The 24,838-nt window shown below is 43.1% G+C and overlaps 1 protein-coding gene across 4 annotated transcripts in view; it reads right to left on the bottom strand.

The window, feature by feature from the left end:
- The window catches only part of PIK3R5 (phosphoinositide-3-kinase regulatory subunit 5), a 51,232-nt gene extending 27,717 nt beyond the window's left edge, over window positions 1-23,515 (bottom strand). The window contains exon 1 of one of the 4 annotated variants that reach the window (XM_079965973.1): window positions 23,364-23,515. The gene's annotated coding sequence lies outside the window, so the exon portion shown is untranslated. Of the gene's footprint in view, window positions 1-11,805; window positions 12,099-12,457; window positions 12,581-23,065; window positions 23,087-23,363 lie in introns of those variants that run through there. The other 3 variants (XM_079965976.1, XM_079965974.1, XM_079965975.1) reach the window with 3 other exon arrangements.
- Between the last annotated feature and the right edge of the window lie 1,323 nt (window positions 23,516-24,838).

Below are 24,838 nucleotides of genomic sequence, written 5' to 3'. Positions count from 1 at the left end.
TACATCTTTAGCTGCCAGGCAAATGTTCCTCTTCAACCAGGCCTTTGGCTAATTAATATTCTACATCCTTTTAAGTGTGTGTCGGGGGGTGGGCGGGTTGCTTTTGTTTAAATTATTTTGTGCTACTGTCCCAAGATCTTTGGATGAAGGGTGGTATATAAATTAAATAAATAATGATAATTATAACAAACAATAAAATAGTTATCCTATAATAGTTGTTATTAGACAAGATCTATCCTGGCCCACATGTCTGCCTGGGTTAAACTACATGGGTAGCTTAATTCATCAGGAATATAGCCTTGTACATAGTTAAAACAACAAGAACCTTATATGCCAAAATATGGCGATTACAAGTTATGCCTTCAAAAAGTGACACAAAAGACATGTGCTTACAATGGAATTAATGCATTATATCAGAAAGAAAGAAAGAAAGAAAGAAAGAAAGAAAGAAAGAAAGAAAGAAAGATAAATGTCAATGATTCATAACAAAGGGATCTTGTTTCCTGAATATGAAAGGATTTGCTGCTTTCAACCACTCACGTGAGTTAATATTTGATTTTCTTTATTTACAGTATTTCTTTTGGTTTTGGTTTTTTTTAAGAAAACAAACCACATGTGTGAGGAATATTATCTATTATAATAATAGAAATGAGTTATATTTTATGCTATAAATTACTTTTATTTAGAAAAGATTGTGTTTTGTTGGTTTTCAGTTTCGATTTAATTTTTTTGCATTTATATTTGCAAGTAGTTCTTACATTGAACGTCTAATGGATGGTGAGAAGAAGGAACATTGGCAGCAGGACAAGTGAAAAATGGGTACTCCTGCAGAACTGTTGCAGAGCAGAATCTTGCTGATAAAGGCCCTATCTACAATTCACTTATACACACTGATGATAAAAAAACAAAACAAGGAAACCAAAACGGTACAACATAGGGCGGGTTTCAACTTTCTGAAATCAGCTAAATCAAAAGGGTTCAAAAGTCACCAAAAGGCTGGTAGAGAACAGAATGAAGCCTTATATTACAGTGGTATCTGCTATCATACAAGTGTCCCTAGAAACCCAAGGGAATGTTATGCCTGATTCAAGTTTTTAAACAGTTGCTTGGTTCTGACAATGTCCAGACAAGCAAGCTTTCCTGAACCAAAAGATAAGCAAGGGTTCCTCCAGATGATCTTTACAGCTTTCTCAGCTATATTAATAAGTCTCTGCTACAGGAGTCTACTTTGCATTGTTTTTAAAACACATTTACTATATTTTTGTGCTGCTTTTAAAAGCTCTTTTTATTTTATCCTGTGCATCGCTCTAAGACACGTGTGTGGAAGGCGATTAATAATAATAAAGTCATCCTGATCTGCTTGCACAGATGTTAGATTGTATCCAGTCTTTTTAAACATTCTTTCCCATTAGTTTGTAGGGATATTATACGACAATGAGCATTCCAGCTGCATTCATCGTTATTTGCTTGTGTCTTCATGTTAACCATTTGTTCATTCCATACTTTCCAATGCATTTCCCTATCACTTTCCCAGCAGCAAAATATCTGTTTCTTTCTTTGTGCTGGGGCAACAGAATGCTTTAATCCTCTTCAAATTGCATAAACCCACTATATTGCAATTATATGCAATATAATGCCATTACCAAGCAAATTTATTGAAAGATGGGTCCTGTTCATTGAATTTTGGAATCACAAATGAAACACCTCTTTATAATTTGTTCACACAGCCCAGGGCCTCCATACACACTGTCCAGGCCTGTGCCCTGGAGAGTTCACTTCAGAGCTGCTAACACAGCAAAACAATGCAGGAGGCCGCAGTTATGAGTTACCAGTCTCTTCAGCCACAGCAGGCGCTGTGATTCTCCATCCCTGGAGGCACATTCCAGTCTCTCTCAAGGTAGTTGGATGCCAGCAACAATTTTAATTTTCTTCCACACTGAAATCACTTCTACCTGTTCTAAAAAAAACCCTTTTCCTTGCTACTATTTACTTTTTATTATCGAACTGTGTTTTTTTAATGCATAAACTCTAATTTCCTGATATGTGCTTGAATTGCTCCCACAACTCAATACTGACATTCTAGAGGCATCCAGGTTCCCTCTCTACTCAAACCCACCTCTTTTTCAGCCACTCATGTGCATTGATCTAGGTGTGGGTAGGTTGTCAAGTAACTGCGGTGGACTCATTCCCACAGTCGTTCAGTCGGTGGGAGATTATGCTCAATCCCAAAAATGTAAGACGCTAAACATGACTAGCCTGAAGAGCTAAAGAAAGAGATTACCCAAGGTTTAGCTCTTTGTGATCCCACTCATGCAGAAACTCCTGAATAATGAGGGCCAGCAAGTATTCTTGGCTACTGTTCAACAATTGATGATTTTCTTTTCCCTAGGAGATTTGACCCCCCAAAAATCTAAGCCTTTTCCAGGGGCAACATAAACACACCTTTGTATGTGGATTGACATTTGCTTACCACAGTCACATGCATACAGAACTCCCCTAGACTAGCTGTTCTTTTAATATTTCTTTTTTTTTTTTGCAGTGTATACACACTCAAGAGGTTTATGATGAAGTAAGTTCACAAGTCTAAAGTCACATTAACCACTAATAAATGCGTCAACCGATTAACATTCTTCCCTAAAGCAGGACTGGCTCACGGACAACCATGTTTTATGAACTGCACTCAAAGCACAGCCAAAGCATGCACTGGAGGATGGGGGGCAGAAATGAGCAGCTTTGGCATTCAACCCAAGAAAACATCACCATTGCTTATGGTGAATAGGCCATTGGCCTACACAAAGAAGAATCCTGGGGGCCACTGCACTGATGCTGATTTTTCATTAAGTAACATTATTATGACATGATAGGCTGCCATTCTGAAATGGAATAGTTTTGAGTCTGTTGGACAACACAGGGATTCTTAAAGGGATAGGCCTCCTATAAAAAACTGACAACAGAAGTCTTGATTCTCCTCTCATCTTTGAACTATGCACTCTATATAAACTAGCTGTGACTAACCTGTGGCCCTTCAAAAGTTGTTAGACTCCAGCTTCCATCAATCCCAAACAGCGTGGTCAATAATCAGGGATGATGGGCATTGTAGTGCAACAATATCTGGTGGGCCAAAGGTCAGTTACCCAATATAAACCATGATGATTAAATAAACATACTTCGCTCACAAAATATAATTTTTAAGTAAAGAAAGAAAAGAAAGTAGAGGGACTGAGCTTATTTCTAAATTGCAGCACTGGAAACCCATCTTCTGGTCAGAGATTTACTTGGAAGAAGCCATGACAACCACAGTCAAAGCCTTGCCATTTAACCCTGCTCTTGGAAATTTAGCAATTGGGAAGCAGTATTTTCCAAGTCTAGACTCCACAGCATCAGACTTGCACATGATGAATGCAATCTATTTCCTAATTACCTAGAGTATGTTTTTGTGTGCATATAAAGTTCATTCTCATTAAGTGAATTGAAAGAGGAAACACAAAAGGAAGGAGAACATGGCTAGGGAAAATAGCACCACCGCATAAATTCCTTCTGCTGAAGGTAAAGCAGAACAGAACAGCAAGGCTTCAAAACTCCATACTGGCAATTAACAGTATTAGCTCAAGGTTCAGAACCAAGTATTTGGAAACTGCAATCTTGACAAACCAGGCAAATAGTGCACATGTGTGAAGAGTGTGTGCTACCTTCTTACAATTAGCAAAGGCCAAACCCACTAAGTAAGAGATACTGTTGATCCTTCTCTATGAGGGCAAACTGTATGGTCTCTAATGCCAGGGTGAGAAAGTTTTTTCAGACCACAGACCACACTTTCCCTTCCAGGGGCCACCTGCCAGTGGTGGTTCAGGCCAGAGGAAGAAGTGGGCGAAGCAACTCAGCCACTCTTACCTTTGTACAGTAGGTTACATTCCAGCTACACAACACTCAATGGCTTCTATATAGCAGGGATCGTCAATGTGGTGCTTTCCAGATGTAGCTAGACTACAACTCCCAGCCTGCATGTTTTCGGGGCAGACATACTACTTTGTTTCCAGTTGATGCATGTCCTGCAGCTTCCTGCTGAAATCTTGAAACTTGTCGTACCACAAATGTTTCAGGTGTGTGTTGCTTTGAATGCACTACAGTGCAAGAGTGCCCCTCCCAATGGCAATAATGCAGAAACACTGGGCAACCATCACAGACCAACTAATAAAGTGGACTGATAGGTGGATGGTCCAATATAAATACTTCATTAATGCAGTATTATTGTATCAATGGCATGTTGAAAAATCAAAATGAACAGCAATTTGGAGGGGCCCTAACACTGAATTGTGCCTAGAGAAAACACAACAAAAGTCACCATTGTTGACAAGGGATAAAATAGCACCTACTCAGGAAAGTATTATTAATATAACACTATATTTGAGGGGGGTGTGTGCTGGGAAGCTATTTTAAATTATAACCCAAACGCATGAGACTACATGAACAACTTTTGCACATGCATGTGTTAATAAACTTTTAAAGAAGCATCCAGAACACAAATCTTTTGGTTCATAATTCCTGGACTAATTTTGAGCTCTTTTGATATAAAAGTGAAGTGAGGGAAATGCACAGAAAGCTGTTTTGCCCCCCTTTTCCTAGCCCAAAACAAAAGGATGGCACTGGGCCAACCAAGAAAGACTAGTCAAGGTGCAAATAAGAGTCTGTTCATCACTAATCCACAGCATGGTCCATGGGGGTTGAGGGAATGGATAGGCCCCATCCTGCAAGCAAGGAGACTTTAAAATAAAAAGGGACAGGATCCTTGAAACATCTCAATATGCTTTTGCCTGCTCACACTAGACAGAGCAGTGCTACAATTGCCTTTTATTCCCACCCGCCACCAAATGGCCATCAGTCAAGATTGAAACACCATAGGAGGCCAAAAGAGGAACCCTGAATTGCAGCCTTTTGAGAAAAACATTCTCTCTAGATTCTCTGTAACAAGCTACTGAACTGAAGATGGTAGTTCCAAAGAAACTGACAAATGTGGAACTAAGATGTTAGGCTTTTGACCACAACACACACACACACACACACCCTTCTTCCCCTTACCTGTTGGCAGTTCGTCTTCAGTCTCTACTAGGTTATTGCTACTGCAGACACATTAAGGAGAGCCTGGGTTTTGCTTTGTTTTTTTGCCTCAAAGCAAACCAATTAAACCGAATATCTTGATACAAACAAGGCTTTGTTTATTGCTCTGAGAGGCAGGCTTTCAGTGCAATCACTCTTCTGTTCTTAAATACAAAGAAATGCGTTCATCTCTGGCATAGACTCCATTCACATCAATGGTTTATTACTAGGATTTAATGTGGCTCCAAAGACACACGGTAATGAGAATATAAGCACGCTGGTGAGATCCCTTCACCTCTCACTGGCCTGCATTTATTAGGAACAAGGACATAACGTACAAAATGCGTATCGTTTGGCTTCAGGGACTGCTGAGAGGTTTTCATGATTAAGCAGCATGCAAATAGTGTTAAATAAAATCAGGAAAGAACTGGCAACAGTGGAACCACCACCTTCTCAATGCTATTGCACAAATCTATTGATCTGAACAGAGCATACACATAGTACAAATACCATATGCAAATCTGTTCCAGAATCCAACCTGAAAAGAAACTTTTTGAAAGCTACAATGAACATTAGTGGACACTGTAGCAGCTTTGGCAAAGAAGAGCAGCTACGAGATATATTTCCAGTGACACAATTTGTTTTATTCATGTGCCTTCACCTGCGATGCCACCTTCCAACTAGCACAATAACAAGTATGCTCGGTGGGACAGGTCCCCACTTTTCCTTCTCCCTTCCAATGCCATTTCCTTTTGTGCTTCACCTTTTAGATTTTAAGTCTGAGAGAGTAAGGATTACGATGCTACTGATATATGTTAAGTTGCTCTGGGAGCTTTTTTCTGAATCATGGAGTGGAAGTATTTTAGCATTGATTCCTGCATTGCAGAGGGTCAGAATAGATGGCCCTTCTAGGATTCAAACAAGCAAATAAGCGAAGGGTGAGTATGGGTGCCAGACCCCACCATTCAGACTTTGCAGCATATGTGCAATGTTGAGCAAATACAGCTGTGCCTTGTGGATCATCCTCTGTTGGCTTTGGCAGAATAGGCAATGTCAATTGTCTGCAAGGTAAGACACCTCCAAGTTCAGGTTGCATTGTTCTCTTCACGGAAAGAACCTCCTTCTTGCTTTCCCATGCAGGCATTCAACCCTTGCCTCCCAACTCTCCATGAATCAGGATGCTTGACGAAGCCAATTTAATTTACTGGATCAGGATGCTTGACCAAGGCAATTTAACTGGCTTGAAGGCCACTAGAAAGAATTAACAGGGAGGGAATATCTAAAGCAGCCTTCTCCAGGCTGGTGCCCTCCAGATGGTCTGGACTACAACTCCCATTAGCCATAGCCAGCTTGACAGGGCTGGCTGGGGTTGATGGAAGCTCTGGTCCAAGCCATCCAGAGGCTACCAGGCAGCTGATCTAAGAGATTTTCAGCAAGACTATTCAAAACCTTAATCTAAAGACCCACCCCACAAGGTTGCTGTCTCTCCCCAAACCTGCACTGAAAATTCCTCATACAGCAACATTCTTTCTGTATGGCCTCATTCACATTTGTCATCATGTAATAATAATAATAATAATAATAATAATAATAATAATAATAATAATAATAATAATAATTTTTAATTTATATCCCGCCCATCTGGCTGGGTTTCCCCAGCCACTCTGGGTGGCTTACAACCTATAAAACACAACAAAACATCCAACATTAAAAAAACAAGATATCCTATACAAGCAACAAACAAACCAATAAAACAATAAAACCAATAACAATAATAACAAACAGTTTACAGTTATACCCAAATTAAAGTAACCACCAACCCCAACTAAATGTTTAACCAACACCAACCCAAGAAAAATGAAACATAGGAACCAAAATTAGAACCATTTAAAACCTTTTAAAACATTTTAGCCAGTTGCCCCAACCCAAGAGTTGTTCCAACAATGTCCCGGTGGCCTCTTTTAACTGTTCAGGGTGAGTAGTGGGCCCCGCCCCCTAGGCCAGGTGGAAATGGGCCTTTGAGCAGAGAACACGTCTTTCTTCCAGCACTCAGGCACCATGCTATCAAGATTTTGAAAAACATAAAACCTTTGAACAGTATTTACTTCACCAGCACACGCCATAAGCACATCTGAAACCACCCAGGGTGGTGCAAACATAGTTGTGGCCAATATAGGAAGGATGAGGCTTACAAGAATTTCTTAGAAATGCAGTGCACTGTGAGCCACACACTTCTGCACCCACGATCAGTTTTATCCTCATGTTTCCTTTTCTCTCACTTGAAGAAGAAAGAGGAAATGGTTGAAAACTAAACAAATCTTATACAAGACAGAAAAAAATATAGCTCGCTCTGTTATTTGCAGTAACAATAATGACCTACTTATCAGTGTGGGCATAAAAGACAGGAAAAGATTATAGAAAGTGAATTATGAAGTAGATCACTGCAGTCTTTTTTTGTTCTGGGAGTTGAATTGCAAGGCTCAGAGACATTTGGGGGAAATATAGTCTGCAGGCAGCTGCAGCCTCTGTCATCAGAACCAGGTTGAGCATGGCTGGTTCACCACCCCAATGGAAGGGTGAAAGGCCATCATCATCTGGTAAAGTTACCGTGTACGCGCGTACACACCTGCACGCACACATATGCAGGCAGGCCAGTAGGCACCTTACCGAGGATCCCCTGAGAAAATCCAGTCCACATCCAGTACATTATTTGCAGTGCAAGCACCATCAATTATCTTTGCTCAAGCTTTGAGAAAGTCTAACGTATGGATGAATTCCAGCTTTGCAACCTCTTGCATTATTCCACATCTCAAGCTGCCAAGAAACCTTAAGATCAGAGACAGAGTATCCACAGAGGCCCAAATGCTCTGCTTTTGTTCCTGTGCACTCAGGTTCTTAAATATGCTCCTTTAAATGCACAGAGACCAAAACAAAGCAATCAAAAGGGCCTGTTGGAAGTTTGTTTACTAACATGCAAGTGGATTTACTCTTTCACAGATGGACCGATAACCACTATCCTGGCAGTATCATTACAAATGTCAAAATACATATATGTGTAGGTCCTCTAAATTAACACAAGCCCAAATCAGATGATACATCTCCCCTGGTCCAGCCCAGAGCATGGAAGGGAGAAAGCATGCGCAGCTGCTCCACATGCGCTGAGTGTGTTAGCCCTGCCTCCTCCATATGGATTGTGTGAATGCCACCTAACCATCTTTCAGCCGACAAACTTGGGTGAAAAGTCATATGGACCATTTGCTACGTGAAAGGAGGAACTCAACCACATGATTTGCAGCTGTGTGTGTTGAACTGTATGCACAGATGTCAGCATTTGTATGTTCTGTTCCCATGTGTAGCTCAGTGTTACGAGCATCTGCTTTGCATGCCCTGGCATCTTCAGGTAGATGGCAAATGTCTCCCATGTGAAGCCCTGGAGAGCTGCTACCCATCAGTAGACAGAAGACAATAATGAGCAAGATGGACCAGTGCTCTGACTCAAGGCAGATTCGTTTGTAAATATGGGGATGGAAAAGGAAGGGCTGGCATACTGGGAGGAGCTGTGGGCACTTTCTCCCCCATCCTCCTTGAGCTGGATCAGGGAAGACATATCCAATGCATTGCACATATTGCCACAAAGCAAAAACAGAGCAGTCCTTATGCAAGAGAAAAAAATGAGTGCAACTTACCCCAAGGAAAGAATTGCAAGAATTAAGGAATGGGCACTGCTAGTCAACAGGGAGTCTCATTCTTAGGCGTAACCCCCTGGCTACAAAGGAAAGTTTGCCTCCTATATCCATGTGCTCCTTCAAAAACTGAGTTCTAACATGGAATGTTAACTCTTTGATTTGATGGCACCAGAGCCAGATAGCATGGTTATTTATGCATTGCAAAAAAAGTGAAAAAGACAAAATACATTACAAAAAAATGTGTTGAATTATGTCTGGACATAAATCTAACTTAGCCACACACCTTCTATTTATCATTCTGTGTGTCATGCCTGAAACCAACAGGTACCAGTATTGACCTCTTTCACAGAACTGAAGGAATTAATGTTTGCCAATGGCTTTGTATTCTTAATGTGCTATTAAAACACCAGTTTAACTGATCATTAATAAACACAGGTGTAAAGGGAAAGGAACAATACTGGAATCCAGAATTCAAGGTTATTAGGGAGCTCATTTTGTTTTGTTTTGTTTGTTTTGTTTTTAAAAAGCTTGATTAAAATGTTATGGGTCATTTGAATAAGGGTGTCTTGCAATAGCTTACTTCGTCTGTGAACAACCAGGATGGGAGATGGTCTTACTGTTGGGGTCTGGGTCTGGAAATGTGTTTCAGAACTATGTAGCCATGAACATTTTCAAAAGGAGCTAGAAGCTGACCTCATTACCGTGCAAAAAATTCTTCATGAAATTGTTTGTGAAGCTGACAAATGTAGATTAAACTTTTTTTAAAAGAAAACAAGCACAAACAATTTTAAAGAGGTTGCATTTAACCCACAAGAACCACTTGTCGTAACCAGAGCATCCTGCCATGGGTACCTCAGAAGCAAAATATGGCCAAATCATCAACCCATGAAGTTATTGAAGAGCTAATTGGGTTAAACAAACAATGTAAGTGCAGGGGTGGATACATGGAAGTGGGAAGAGGTATCTCAGAAACATCTGTGCATATAGGTTGCTAGAGCTTCCGTGTGAAGAGAAAATTGACTTATATACCTATAAGAAGGGGGAGGAAACCTACTTCATCAGATTTGAAACTTTTCTGCCTAATGCTTTATTTAAAGGGTTCTTCTGGCAGCTGCCCCTCCATCTTTGTCACACAAAAATTTGCTTCAATTTCTGGCAGAAATGCAACATAAAGAACAGAACAGGGTTGCTGTGGCTTAGTGGTTTTATCTGCTTATTTCTTATATAAAGGTTGACTGGAAAGTAGGTTAAAATTGTATCAAAGGAATAATGCCATAAACACCGCCCAGGTGACATTTGGTTGTGGGCAGAGAATTGATGACAGCACCAAAAATGACAGCAATCTATAGCAGCAATAGATGATTATCACACAAGGTTATTTGGAGAACTATGGAATAAACCCTGTAGTTTAGAGAAAAGCCCAAAACATTTTGTGGAACTGTCCGAGTCAGACCATTGACCCATTCAGCTCAGTGCTGTCTACACAGACTGGAAGAACCTTTTGCATGGGAAGTAAATAATTCCTTCCTCTCTCACACAAAACACAGACCTGAGAAGCTGTAGACAGAAGATTTTAAAAGGTTATCTGTTCCCTTAAAGGTAAAGGTAAAGGTACCCCTGCCCATACGGGCCAGTCTTGACAGACTCTGGGGTTGTGCGCCCATCTCACTTAAGAGGCCAGGGGCCAGCGCTGTCCGGAGACACTTCCGGGTCACGTGGCCAGCGTGACATCGCTGCTCTGGCGAGCCAGAGTCGCACACGGAAACGCCGTTTACCTTCCCGCTGGTAAGCGGTCCCTATTTATCTACTTGCACCCAGAGGTGCTTTCGAACTGCTAGGTTGGCAGGCGCTGGGACCGAGCAGCGGGAGCGCACCCCGCCGCAGGGATTCGAACCGCCGACCTTTCGATCGGCAAGTCCTAGGCGCTGAGAGCAAAAGCATCTCTAGTTAATCACAGAAGACTCTGAAATGTCACAAAGGAGGTCCACCTCAAGGCAACATCAGATGCCATTAAGCAATTAACTCAAGACTAGATCATCTGGGCACATCCCATTGGCAGAAAACAAGAGATGGTAGCTCAACAGGACCCACCCTATAATTTGCCATAGTAAGATGGCACCTGTCAGGCAGATGTCATGAAAGAGCAGCAAATAGGGAAGAATCACTTGTAGGTTTTTCATCCAAATAACCTGAGTGACATTGGGTACTAGAATGAATTTGAAGGAATTAACATTTATTGCAGCATTGGCTAATATGCACCTTGACTTATGTGTTGATGGTGGGAAACTACGTTTACTACTCTGACTCAGACAGAAAAATCTCTTGCACCAGCACTGTCACAATTGCAACCCTCATGCTACCATTTTGGTGCAACACTGGCCAGTCACCAGGAAACACACAAGCATCAGCTGTATATTTTTGTGACTCACTTTCCTATGATGTGACTATAGTGTTCATAGTGGGAAGTGGGGGGGGGGGGGGAGGGTGAGAGAAACAGTACTCAACAATCAGAGAAAACCCCAGGAGGAAATACTGCCATCCAAGTCAGGTTTCCTTGGTGACAGCAATGGTGAAGAAATCTTTGACTCTCTTAGTTCTGTGGATTTGACTAACTCTTCCACAAGCTGCAAGGTTATGGGACATTAGTTCTCTCATGCTCATAAACTGTTTATTGTGCTTCCATGGAGCCCATCAAATGGTTGCTTCATCAAAAGTGATCCTACCAGCTTTCCATACTTCTGTATTTTTTAAATACAGCAATTGCTCCCACATAAACCACCTTCAAGGGGAAGCACCGAATTCTGTGCTGGGAAGTGTCTGTTGCAGTTTCCCGATCTGGACTATGACTTCACATCCCCCTTTGGCTCCAGCCTCTTCCAATAACAAACTCCACTGCACCAGGCAGGTGAGGACCCATGTATTTATTAAGAAGCCAAGACTGTTAAGACTAGTCTATGGAATGTCAAAATGGCCAGTTTGGGATTAATGCATCAAAGTGCATACTTATTAGGGCAAACTTACCCACCAGAGCAGCCAACCTCTGCAGAAAGCAGTGCCTGCAGTCAGTGGCAATCCACGGTTTGTTGACTCACTAGAAGAGATTTCTTCTGGAAGATAGAGACCTGGACACTGGTATCCATGCCTTAGTGACTTCCCATGTAGATTACTGTAACATGCTGTACATGGGAATGCCTTTTATGATGGTTCAGCAATTCCATCTAGTACTGAACGCCATTACCTAACCACTGTTGGATGCTTGTTGTGTGATCACATAACTCCTATTTGAAGACATATACAGGTATTAAAAGGTTTCTTTCCCCATGTCCAATGCAAGGTACTTGGTTTTAACATTAGGTAAATGTAAAGGTACCCCTGCCCGTACGGGCCAGACGTGTCCGACTCTAGGGTGGGAGATCACACCATCATTGCAGGAAAAAACCCTCAGTGCTTTGTTACAGGAAAACACAATTTCCCTTCCTTTTTGATATCACTATCGCCAAATGTTGCAGTTGTGCAAATGGCATGAACATAAGGAAAATGCGGACCCAACTCATCCCACCTCCACATCGCAGTGGTGATAAGATGCCATGAACACCCTCCAGCTTCAGCAGCCTTGGAAATGTTTCTAGAGGGGCACAGGCTCCCACCCTAGATGCTCCAAAGCCACAATCACCTACCTTTGAGGATTATCTGGCACTATTCTAGGATACAGGAGATGTGTGTGGCCACATCCTTAGCAGCAGCCACTAGAGAGACTTCAGAGGCCTGCACCCCAAGGCAGAAGTGGAAACTGGTTTGCAGAAAGAGTAGAAGCAGAAGTAGTCAAAAGGAGGGGACCAGAAAGAGTGAGAATATTACACAGATTGAGCTTTTAGATATATTCATCTCCAACATGGAATTTCCAGGTTGCTTCTTATTTTTCAATGTTGCTAAAAATGCTTTTCAGCTGTAAAGGCTGTAAAGCTAATACACACACAGGCACACACATGACCCTGCAGGGAGCACGACAAATATGCTGGAGGCTTAAGTGCAGCTAATCCATAGAACCTATGAAGCACAGTCGTTGTTATGCCACAGCCCCATTCCCTGCACCTGCCTGTGGAGACATTTAGTCGTCATCACAAAGGCCTGTTCTTAATTCCAGGAGCAACCACACTACCGTTGGTTCCACGATCGGATACACTGGTGGCTTTATTGCCAATAGAAGCATCTGGACACCCAACATTTGGGGGCATGTGTAGGAGAAAGGAAGTGAGGCTGTTGCCATAAACGAAAGGAGTCTCTCGCTTCTCCAACATTCTTTAAAGCAGCCATAACAGAGAGTACCACGAGGGTTGCCATGAAGAAGACAGTTCCCCATAATGTAGGGTTACTCAAGGTTAAGGGTTTGATGTCATGTGAATAGTTTCTTACGTCTTGCTATTAACAGACTAAGCCTGCTTCCAGACAGGGGACTTCTAATGCTACCCAGACACCCGTTCCTCTGCTGTGATCCGCAAGTGGAATTGCAGTTGACTTTCCACATTCTCAGGAGTGTCACACTTTTTCTATGTATACTTCCCATACCAGTGGGCACGCCCTGGCTGCTGTGGACAAGGCCATTTGCAGTTTAGAGAACACTCACTATAACCCTCGTGGTGGTGGCTGTCATTTTATGAGCTTGTTTTTCTTGTAAATAAATATTTTAATAATGATCACTAACACACTTTTCTGGCTTTTTTAAATGAAAGAGGTTTAGGGATGCTATAACCATACTGCTATGATGCTACAGTCTAATGACACATACTATGATAATGCTGTAGCAGGGCAGAGGGCATGGACACCTGTAGAGGAGGTGGGCTGAAGCGAAGGAAATGGGTGGGAGAGGACGAGGCAGCCAGATCAACTGTCTCATGGGCTGCCTTGCCCTATGCTATGTATAGTATGATGGTGTTATAGTGCTATGCCTCTCTTAATAATAATAATACAGTGGTACCTCTAGATACAAACGGGATCTGTTCCGGAGCCCCGTTCGCATCTAGAGATAAACGTAAGTAGCAATGGCACGTCTGCACACACGCACATCACTTTTCGCCGCATCTGCGCATGCGCAAGCGGCAAAACCTGGAAGTAACGCGCTACGGAGCGCAACTCGAAGCGTCTTCAACCCTAGATATGACTGTAATAATAAAAGTTATAGCCAAAGATGGAAGGCACCTACACCATCAGAGATCGTACTTCTCTTCCATTTTTCTGGGTGGGGAAAGTCAGACTTTTTGTAGTTTGACAAAATGGGGAGGAGCCACAGAGAAAATGTAGGATGGCATCATAGGAGAACGGCACTGTGTGGATATAAGTGAATGAAGCAAAACTATTCTACCCTGGAGTAGAAGCAACCCACATTGAATGGCAAGAGCTCACATCTCTCCCCAAGTATAGATCAAGACCTTCCCAGGAGAACTGAAAGGAGGAAGCAGAATTTTAATTGTTGTTGTCGGGTTATTTTGCTTTAAGGTTTGCACTTTTTTATTATGCTGGGAAACTACTTTGGGACTTTTTGGCGAAAAGCAGTCAATAAGTTCTATTAAAACACTGATTGACTTCAAACCCTTTCATCCCAGGCAGGTTAGGGTGTGGGTATGGAAATATGTCTCTTAATGGAAGAAGCAGCATAAAGTAAGAAATTAAGCATGTGTGCATAGATAAGGATGACGGAAGCAGCAGGCATGTGGGTATCAGCAGGCGAAACCTTAATTTCTGCACATAGAAATATGTACTATCATCATGAGCAGTTATAAGCCAGCAAAGTGTGTATTTTTGTTTGTGGTGGGTTGCTATGTCTTTGAGGTTAGATTAAGATCTTGTGTTTATAAGCCGATAGCATGACTTTCTTTGTCTTGCTGGGGGCCACTAGCACCCAGACAATTGCTAAAAGCCTCAGTGCACTGCTCCCTGGACTGTTTTCTTGCATTTGTGTTCCCAGCAAAACAAATTGGACAGTACTCATTCTATAAAGCAGCATCAGCTATCCAATGGGTCATGCTGGTTGTGCTCATGGAACTTGGAGTGCAACAGCATCAGGGATGGGGGGCACAAGTTTCACATCTCTGGCCTAAATGAACTTTTAGAGAGGTCTTTAGCAAATGTCCTATATTTTATTTTGCAAACCCATGCTTCCTCCAGACTTTTATTTATAAACCCTTTCTTCATGACCATAATGTCACAGGATTTCATGTTTTGATGCAGGAAAAAAAAAATAGGGAACTTCCCCACCCCCAGACCACTGGCAGAATGAAGTAATTTCTCAGTATGCTGAAAACGTTTCTCAAATCTTTCCCCAAACTGCATGATATATGCAAAAATCCCCTTCACCTCCTGCCTCACATAAAACATCCAGCTTACATAGCCACTGATGCCCGCCCTAAAAAAAATTAAGTACATCCCAATGCACAAACACCAGTGATCGTAACTTAAGACAGTATTCCAAGTGCATATATTGCACTTATATTTATATATTTATACTAAGTCTTTAAGATATTATAAGTTTTTTATTTTAAAAAATCATTTCCTAATGGTCCCTAATGTGGAATTCGTTCATTAACCACACTGGCATTCTCTCATTCCTAGTGCTACCTTGCCTCAATTGCAGTCTGCATTCTGGTAGCAGAGCTTCTATTATGGTAGTTTACAACAACTTCTCCCAGCTTTACAAAGTGAGTTGTTATTATTATTATTATTATTATTATTATTATTATTATTATTAATTGAATTTATATACCACCCTATACCCGGAGGTCTCAGGGTGGCTCACAGAAAAGATCACCACAACATATAAAATCAAAATAAAAACAACAACCCAATAACCCCCCCCCAAAAAAAGAGCCAAATTTTAAAAGGGTATAGGATGTCCATCAGATCAACCAAAGGCCTAGTTAAAAAAGAACATTTTTGCCTGGCACCTAAAGATGAAGGCGCCAGGCGAACTTCCCTGGGGAGAGCATGCCACAGATGGGGAGCCACTGCAGAGACGGCCTGTTCATGTGTTGCCACCCTCCAGACCTCTCAAGGAGGAGGCACACGAAGGAGGGCCTCAGAAAATGATCTCAGAGTCTGGGTAGGTTCATATAGGAAAAGGCAGTCCTTGAGGTACTGCGTCCCTGAGCAATACTCGGCTAAGGGATATTTAGCTGTCAATATGAATAATCAAATAACAAGATATAATTGTTCTTTGTTATAGCTACACCATACATTTAAAGCACTCTTATGCCTCTTTAACTGTCAGGCTTCTGCAAGAATCCTGCATACTGACCTTGCAGACTTACAATCTGACCTTGCAGACCTACAAATCCAAGCACCCTTAATAATTCCTACAGTGCTCCTGACTGTGAAAGTGGTATAAGAATGCTTTAAATGCACGGTGTGGATGTGACACTTGTATGGAAAAGTTCACATTAAAAAAATATTTAGATCAGAACGATGTATTAACTGGAGAGCCAAATCACTCACCCTTTCAACTTTCTTTTTATCAATCCCCTCATTTGGGGGAAGTTTCCTCTTTAGAAGTCAAATGTGACTGTGTTGGTCTTTCTTGGCAATTGCTCACCTGCATATAATGTGTTGAATTTGACAGTACTGTGGTCACTGTTCCCAATCAGCCAAAGAACACTTGCACATCACTTAAATCTGGAGCACCACTTAGGATTAAGTTCAAGGTTGCCTCCCCTCCTGCTCTCTTCCACTGCATTTCTTCACCTCCGTTCTTCTATGTTAGTAGCAACCCTACCTTCACTGGCTTTACCCTGCTGTCTTGCCTCTTCTAATCAGCATCCACTCCTCTTGGTTCTTGAACTTTGCATGAACCTCTAGGTAGAAAGCCTAAAGTTTGACCTATATAGCTCAACTATTAACTACTATTCTACCTCAAACCTATTGGCTGGCAGGTCATTTCCACAACTCTGCAAAAGAAGATGAAAGTCCAGCTACTTAAAGATTTAAACATTTCTACCAATGCAAAGGAATGAGTCTGGTCCAGTTCACCATTCTCAACCCTTGTGAGCAACACAATTATCAAGCATGGGCAAAAACATTGCAGTGTTTTATTACACAGCCTGCATCTCATGCCTCCATGTATTAGCAGATACTGTGAGGAGAAGCGTGGCAATGGGGATTAGCTAAAGAACTAGATGGGGCTGGCTAACCACCAGCTCTCCGTGTGCTATTGGACTCAGATGATGAAGTGTTATAGTCCAACAACATCTGAAGAGCCACAGCTATTCCTGGTCATAGGAAGCTGTATAATAAGCAGCCAGATCACTGGTCTGTCTAGCTCAGTGCTGGTTTGCAGAAGCTATTGGGGTTTCAGGCAAAGTTTTTCCACCCTGCTGTAGCTGAACCTTCCAACATTGGATGGACCTGAGTTTAGAGGCAGATTTAGGGAAGCACAACCAGTTCTGGTGGTCATTGAGCCGAGAGGGCACCATAGGGGGCACTGCAACAATGACTAACAATTGAAAGCAAAAGGAAGGGGAGCACCAAATTTTAGCACCATTGCACAGAACACTACTGAAATTTTTAAGTCTGAAGTCTGCCACTGCCAAGTTCTAGCCTTATCAGAGGTGGGGGGGAAACCTTTTCCCTATCCACTTTCTCTACACCCTGCATAATGTCCGGAGGAAGAAGGTGATCTAGCCTTTTCTCTTTGCAATGAGGCCCCAATTTAGTAGCCCCACAAGATTGCTGTTCATCACTGACTGGGGAAAAATAGGAGAATAAAAGCTGTACAACAGTATCAGGCAGCAGATGTCTTGCAAATAATTTTCCTCTTCAGGGTGTTGTTCACTGTTGGCTCTTTTGAAGGTAGCAGGACATGAGCATGTGCCCTTGTTTAGTGGCACAAAAAAGACAAAAAATGTTTCTTGCCTCAAGACGTGATTTATATAGTGCACTACTGCATTTTATCATATTGTAGACCCATCAGGGACAACTCTACCATTAGACAGAGCAAGGCAACTGATTTGAAGCAAATAATAATAATAATAACAATAACCCAGTGAATTGTTATTGACCCCATCTGCACTATACATTTAAAGCAGTATCGTACCACTTTAATCAGTCAAGGTTTCCCTGCAAATTCCTGGGAACTGTCATTTATTAGGGGGTTTCCTAAGAACTTTCAGCACCCTTAATGTTTTTATTATGTTTTTTTATATGCTGTAAACCACCCAGAGTGGCTGGGGAAACCCAGCCATATAGGAGGGGTATATATAATAAAATTATTGTTGTTGCTGTTATTATTATTAACAAACTGCACTTCCCAGGATTATTTGGTGAAAGCCATGACTATTTAAAATGGTATGCTTCTGCTTTAAACCTATAGTACAGAAGAGGTAATTTTTTTCATTTCTGCTCTCAGGGAAAGAGGGAGCCAATTGTGGGATATTCTGTCTCAGGTGCCAAAATACCTTGAACAGTTTTGGAGACTCTGCACCTTGATTTTAGGATGTGAGAATGTTTGTTGCTTCACCTCAGGTAGGAAAATATCTTGGGCCAGGGTCTGGAGCCTGGCCAGTGTAAATCCCAGATCTGCTCTCCTATGAATCGACAAACACCAGGAGTACAAGGCAAACTATTGCATCAATACATGTGAACTGTTTTTTTAAAAAAAACAGCCAACATGTTTCATGAATGCAGATGGCTAAAAACAATGGAGGAAATAGAAGGAAGTGGCACCTGGAAGGATGCTTGTTTTGTTTACACAAAGTTCCAGATCCAGGATACAATCTAAATAGATATACTATGCTGGTGACTTGGAATAACTCCTCAAGGGAACAGTCAACATCAAGTAAAAACAATGGGAGGCATTTTGAAAGATTTATAACACCGTAACTTGAAAGTCATAATTGACAGTTTACAAAATGAAGATGTGATAGAGCAGAAGTGACAATGTACACAAACATCTGTAGCAGTGCTCTGCAATTTTTTGCTCCATTGGTTTTTGTTCTTAAATATATAGGACAAGCAGGTGAGTAGAGGACATTGCCGATGTCCAGTGACATCCTCCTTCCCACGAGGTTTCCCCACAGTTAAGTCCCATAGTGATGGACCTGCCCCCAAGTTGCATGCATAAGATGCCTGCTGTATTCAGGCAGCCAGATTCAATTCAAGGGCACAGACTAGATGGTTCAGGAGTGGTGGGAGATAGCTCAGCTTGCAGAGCATGAGACTTTTAATCTCAGGATTATGAGTTCAAGCCCCACCTTGGACAAAAGATTCCTGCATTGCAGGGGGCTGGATTAGATTATCCTCGTGGTCCCTTCTAACTCTATGATTCTGAGATAAAGAGGTAAGGAAGGAGAAATAAACATCCAAAGAGAAAACCGTGCTGTGAGTGAGCAGCCAATTAGATCAATTCCCCCTGCAACACAAAGTCTGCAGACTTTTGACAAACAAAGTGACTGCAGCATGGAGCATTTGGGGAAGAGGGATCCAACATGAATGTACAGTTTCATGTATGGCTGGGGGAGGAGAGAGAAAGATAAATGGCAGATGAGGCACTGGAAACCAGGAGGAGACAACTTTGTGCGGAGTGTCAGCCTCATGTTAAGATTCTCTTGCTTTAAGACCACTTTTTCTGCTTCATATGGGCAATCGTTTAGCTTGTGCACTCATTTAGGTAAAAATTGTAAGAGGTTTTCCAACACTCACTAGAGCTCAAGGTAGTCAAGAGTAGGACATAAATCAACACACCTCATATGTTCATCCAACTCAACTCTAAAATGAATGAAGCTTTTGTTCCCATGACTGTTCTCAGAAGGGTATGTACAGCTTTGACTCCCTCGAGACTTAAGCCTTTCTTTGGACTTCAAAACTATTTTCATTTAGAGATAGTGGATGTTCGTCCCGTAACCCCCCAACCCCCAACCCCCGTCCACGTTCTTCTTTACTTACAGGGGAAACATATGTATTGCAAAAAGCAAACAAAATTAAGGCTCTAAAAAGCATTAGAAAATTGATTTCATTCATTGACTTCCAAGGGTATTCTGTACATTTTCTATTTGCTAAACGGGGAGGGGGGATGGAGGGGGGAGCAAAACATGTGTTTTATCAACAAAGCTTCATAGTGGACACTAGAAGTGGTGAAGTGGGGGTGGAGGGAGAATTGTGCTACCAAAGTAGCAGTTGGCAGCTGGGTTCTTCAGCACCATAATGGCAGTGTAGAAAACTGTCTCATTATGAAAGCAGCGGACCCTCCCGAGTTCTCGTTTCTTAATGAAAGCTCCACTTTTAGCTACTACAGAAACTCACAGCCTCCTCTGTGATACCAAAGCTTCATATAAAGCCACACTGTAATTGAAACTAGTATTGGTTTGTTTGTTTGTTTTTTTTAAAAAAAGGATAGCGTTTGAAAGCGTTTGAAATGGCAAACGCCTTAAACAAGGAAGCCCAAATTCAAAGCTTGACTCTGTATCGTTTATTTAACATGATTTTGATTGTGTAGGCCCCTTACACAAAATTAGTTCTAGGTCAACTCACAAAAAGAAATTGACAACCATAACAATAAAATATGCAACACCAAAAATAAAGAGATACCTGTAAGACATCACCAGCATTAAACCAATTCACACCAAATGTAGCCCATCACATACCACCGAATGCCTAGGAGTAGTGAAAGGTCAAAGCCTTCCACTAGAAAGTAGTAGCTCTTGTACCAAGCAAGCCTCAGTGGAGAAGAACCTTCACACTGTAGCATCTAAAACTGTTGTTAAGTGTTTGTTTCTTAAATGCATTTCACTTCTAGTTAATACCTATGCAGCACAAGCCTGTCCATGTTTACTTGGAAGTAAGTCCTACTGTGTTCAGTGGGACTTACATCCAGAGAAAGAATGCATAGCTTTGTAGCCTCAATGTTGCAAATAGATCCTTTGTTGGTGTCACATTCCAAAACTGGGCAGGTCAGTGGATACAAGATGATCTAGAATAACAGTAATAATAATAAAGTATCCTTGCCATGGCTACATGAAAAGAAGTTTGAAGGCATGACCCTGACTGATATTTCAAATGAACAATAAAATACAGTATTTAAACGAGCAAAGCAAGCTGTATCTCAGGATAAGAATGTGAACTCCTCAAGAGTTAGGCAGTAAAAACTAGAAGCAAAGTCTTGGGGGGGATTGCACCCCTCCTGGAATTTAAGGTCAGGTATCTATGTGGTTTACAACCCACCAATGATCATTTGATTATGTTTCAAATTAGTCAAACAACTGAGCTGTGGAGGAGGATTGATAAAACAAGATAAGGAGCTGAGGGGAATGGGCAGGCTAACAGTGGAAGACAATGAATGTGGAATTTAGACAAAGCACTTGTGACCAGAAAACAACACTGCATTTCACAACCTCTTAAGCAAGCTGCAAGAGCAAACCAAGCTCTGGGCACCCAGGAACAGAATGGCTAATGCAATACACATTCAAGAGTGCTTCTGTATTTTTACACCAACCAATTGACTAAATTGGCAAGGCCACTTCCCATATTAATAATTATTATCACACTGCAAACACACACACACACAGCACCTTATGGTGAAGTGAGGGCAGAGGGGGGACAAATATAAGAAACATAATCAACATCTCTACAAAGTAAAGAAGTCATTATCTTTTTACCATGCAGATACAAGCATGCGCTAACATTGAATACCATCGGATTCTTCAAAGGCCACATCATGTTATTTTTTCAGACATGTCCATCATCCTGGGAATAAGCAATGTGATCATATACTCCCTCAATAATAAATAATTGCCAAAGTGAGGTTAGGGGACTTAAAAGTGCAATCCTTAACCCACTTATCTGAAAGTAAACCAAACTACACTGTTAGGAACCAACAGATACACACACCTGGAGTAAGCCCAAGTGACAAACTATGAGTCTCGCACCTGAGTAGACATGCATAGGATTGCACTGTTAGTGCCACACTGGAAGTCACCACCTGCACCAACTTCCTGAGGCATATAACGCAGGTGTGTGGAGAACCTGTGTGGCTATTCAGATACTGTTGGACTCCAATTCCAATCTGCCCTAGCCAGCACAGCCCATTGTCAGGGATCCCCTGAGTTGTAGCCCAGTGGCATTTGGTGGGACATCAGTTCCTGGTATAATGGAAAGAGGAAATAACCAGGTGGTCCTTCACCCCAGATGAGAAAGTACACATCCACACCAATCACAGTTCTAGAAGATGTATACATACTATACCTTTAAAGCACATTCAAAGTACTTCCCTTCCCAGCAGAAAATAATCTTGGCAACTGTAGTTTGCCACTCACAGAGCTATAATTCCCAACACCCTTAAACTACAGTTCCCAGGATTCTCCAGGGGTGGGTGTGCTTTAAAAGTCTAGTGTGTACAAAATGCAGAGTATGAAGTAGCCTGAACCTTCCATATTTTTCCTTGCACCTCTGCTGACAAATAAATACACATTTGGTTACATTTTAGGGAAGCAATGCATTTAGGATTCCCCCCCCCCACAAAATATGCCCCAAGTTGATTTTGCAACACATGGGCGGGGGGGGGGGGAGAAGAGGCTGAGAGCTAGAAGAGGAAACTGAAGGAAGTGCTGTATATAGTTTGCTGGGCTCTCATCAGGGCTGTAATTCTGCAGAGTGCAGAAGGGGAAAACTTGGATTCTGGTTCTGGGAACAAGATTCAGTTTCTCTAGGATCTTTCTTTTAAAAAGAGGCGCTTACAAGTTTCTAGTCCTTACGGACGGTAGGTGAGCTCGCAAAGTTTGCAGCAAACTACCTTCAGAAATCTCAGAAGGGGAGGGGCTGAAAAAAGAGTTCCGGTAGTTGTGGGGAGGACGCCCTCCGTGCCTTGAATAGCTCCTTCCTCCCTAACCGGAATAAAACGATGCAAAGCAGTAAACAGCAAAATGGTGCGAAATGTATATTTTTTTAAAAAAAAAGTTGTTCCCGTAGACTCAATGCGCAAGATTTATCCATGCCCGCGTTTCTTGACCCAGAAACTGGATTGAACTGGTGCAGGATTCACACCCTGACCCTGACCCGTTCCCCCTCCCCAACCCGTGAGAAGCAAGTCCTCTATTGGGTTCGCAGGGAAGCACGACGAAGCGGGCAAGCAGATCTCCGCCGCCGCCGCCGCCCCCCATCCATTCCCCGTTATTCACTTCCAAGAAATGGTACGAGGCAACGCTCACCGGTGAAATTATTCATTTTATACCCTTAAAAAAAAAAAAAAAAATCACACAGAGAGAGCAGAAGTCTGGAGGAGGACCAAGGATGTTGCAAGATTTCCTCACCGAACCGGGGCTCGACTCGATGGCCTCTGCGCTCCCTTCCCAAGGCAGAGGCGGCATCCGTGTGGCCCCGAACCAACAGGACGCGTTTCTGAAACGGAGACGCCTTGCCCGGGCGACCTCAGTCAGGATGAAGCTCCACTGACAGCCGCCGGGCTTCTCAGTCCGCCTCGGAGACAGCCAAACGCGCGCGCCCCCCCCCCCCACCCCGGCCCCCTCCCAACCAAGCCGAGAGACACCGGGACGCGCCCTCCCGCCACTTTGGAGCAGCCGCGAGCTCAGGGCTGCCACGACGACCGACCTGCTCTGGGCGCCTCCTCCCTGCGTCTCGCCCATCCTCGGCGGCAGCCCAGCAGCAGCAGCGGCGGCGGCGGCGGCGGCGCTTCAAGTCCTCGCCATGGCTGTCCCGCCGCGAGCAACTCTCTGCAGGCGTCGAGCTCAGCTGAGGGAAGAAGAGGCGCGAAGCGGCCGCCCCGGGCTGGCCCCGCCCCTTCCCCGGGCGGCCAGGTGGCGGGCGGAGGAAGCGAGCCCGGCGCCCTCAGAGCGGCCGGGGGGCTGAGGCGCGAGGCGCTGTTTGTTGACCGACTCGGTCGCTATCTCCGCCGCCTTCCCCCGACCAAGTAAACCCGCCCTTTACTTCCTCCTTCCCCGCCGCTGGTTTCAAAATGTCAGAGGGTGTAGCGCCCGGCCTTCTTCTGAAGAAGGCTGCTGGTCGCCGCAGGCTGAGGCGCGCTTGACTCGGAGGTCAGCCCCGCTGAGTCCGCTGGGGTCGACCTCTCTGCTTGGTCGGTAGCGCTGCAGCCCATAGGTTTGATGAGGCCCTAAGCTACTGAAGGTAATGGCGCCCTTTGAATGTCCAGCGGTCCTTTGTCAACAACAAATTGTCGCTGGTTTTTGTGTTGAATATATGCTATGTGGTAATTTATGGACCTAATCGGTATCTAAAGCCATTTGCACATGTTGCCATGCAACCAGTCCATGAGGAAGGTAAAGGGACCACAAACAGGAGTTTGCCACCCAAAATAACAGCCCTGAACTGAATTCTTTCTTTACTGTGAGGGATGTAAAGGTAAAGGGAGCCCTGACCATTAGGTCCAGTGGTGGCCGACTCTGGGGTTGCAGCACTCATCTCACTTTATTGGCCGAGGGAGCCGGCGGTCAGCTTCCGGGTCATGTGGCCAGCATGACTAAGCCGCTTCTGGCAAACCAGAGCAGCGCACGGAAACACCATTTACCTTCCCGCCGGAGTGGTACCTATTTATCTACTTGCACTTTGACGTGCTTTCGAACTGCTAGGTTGGCAGGAGCAGGGACCGAGCAACGGGAGCTCACCCCGTCATGGGGATTCGAACTGCCGGCCTTCTGATTGGCAAGTCCTAGGCTCTGAGGAAACCAGTGATATTTTAGCAAGCAGGAGAGCAGGCGGGGCCCATTACTTACATCCTAGCAACCTACACAACACAAAACAAAACACTGTTGCTGTATGTAGGTTTTATTTTATTTATTTTTTATCTTGTATTTTGGAAATGTACATCCATTTTTTTGCCTTAATTTTTTTGGGGGCCCCCAAGAGAGTGGGGCCCTAAGCTATAGCTTGTTTAGCTTATGCGTAAATCCGGGACAAATGTCCCTTGACGACACCGGAAATCATTTGAGCTTTTGGTTTGGTGCCGTAAGATTGCACGATGCTCTCTCAGTTGCTACACACTCTACCTTTCCCCCTCAAAGAATTCTGGGTACTGTAGTTTTCATGCCAGGGGGTTGGACTAGTTGACC

The sequence above is a fragment of the Podarcis cretensis genome (genome assembly GCF_951804945.1).
Source record: "Podarcis cretensis genome assembly, chromosome: 2".
In the NCBI taxonomy this organism is placed as follows: Eukaryota; Metazoa; Chordata; class Lepidosauria; order Squamata; family Lacertidae; genus Podarcis; species Podarcis cretensis.
This window is presented reverse-complemented; position numbering and strand designations above follow the sequence as displayed.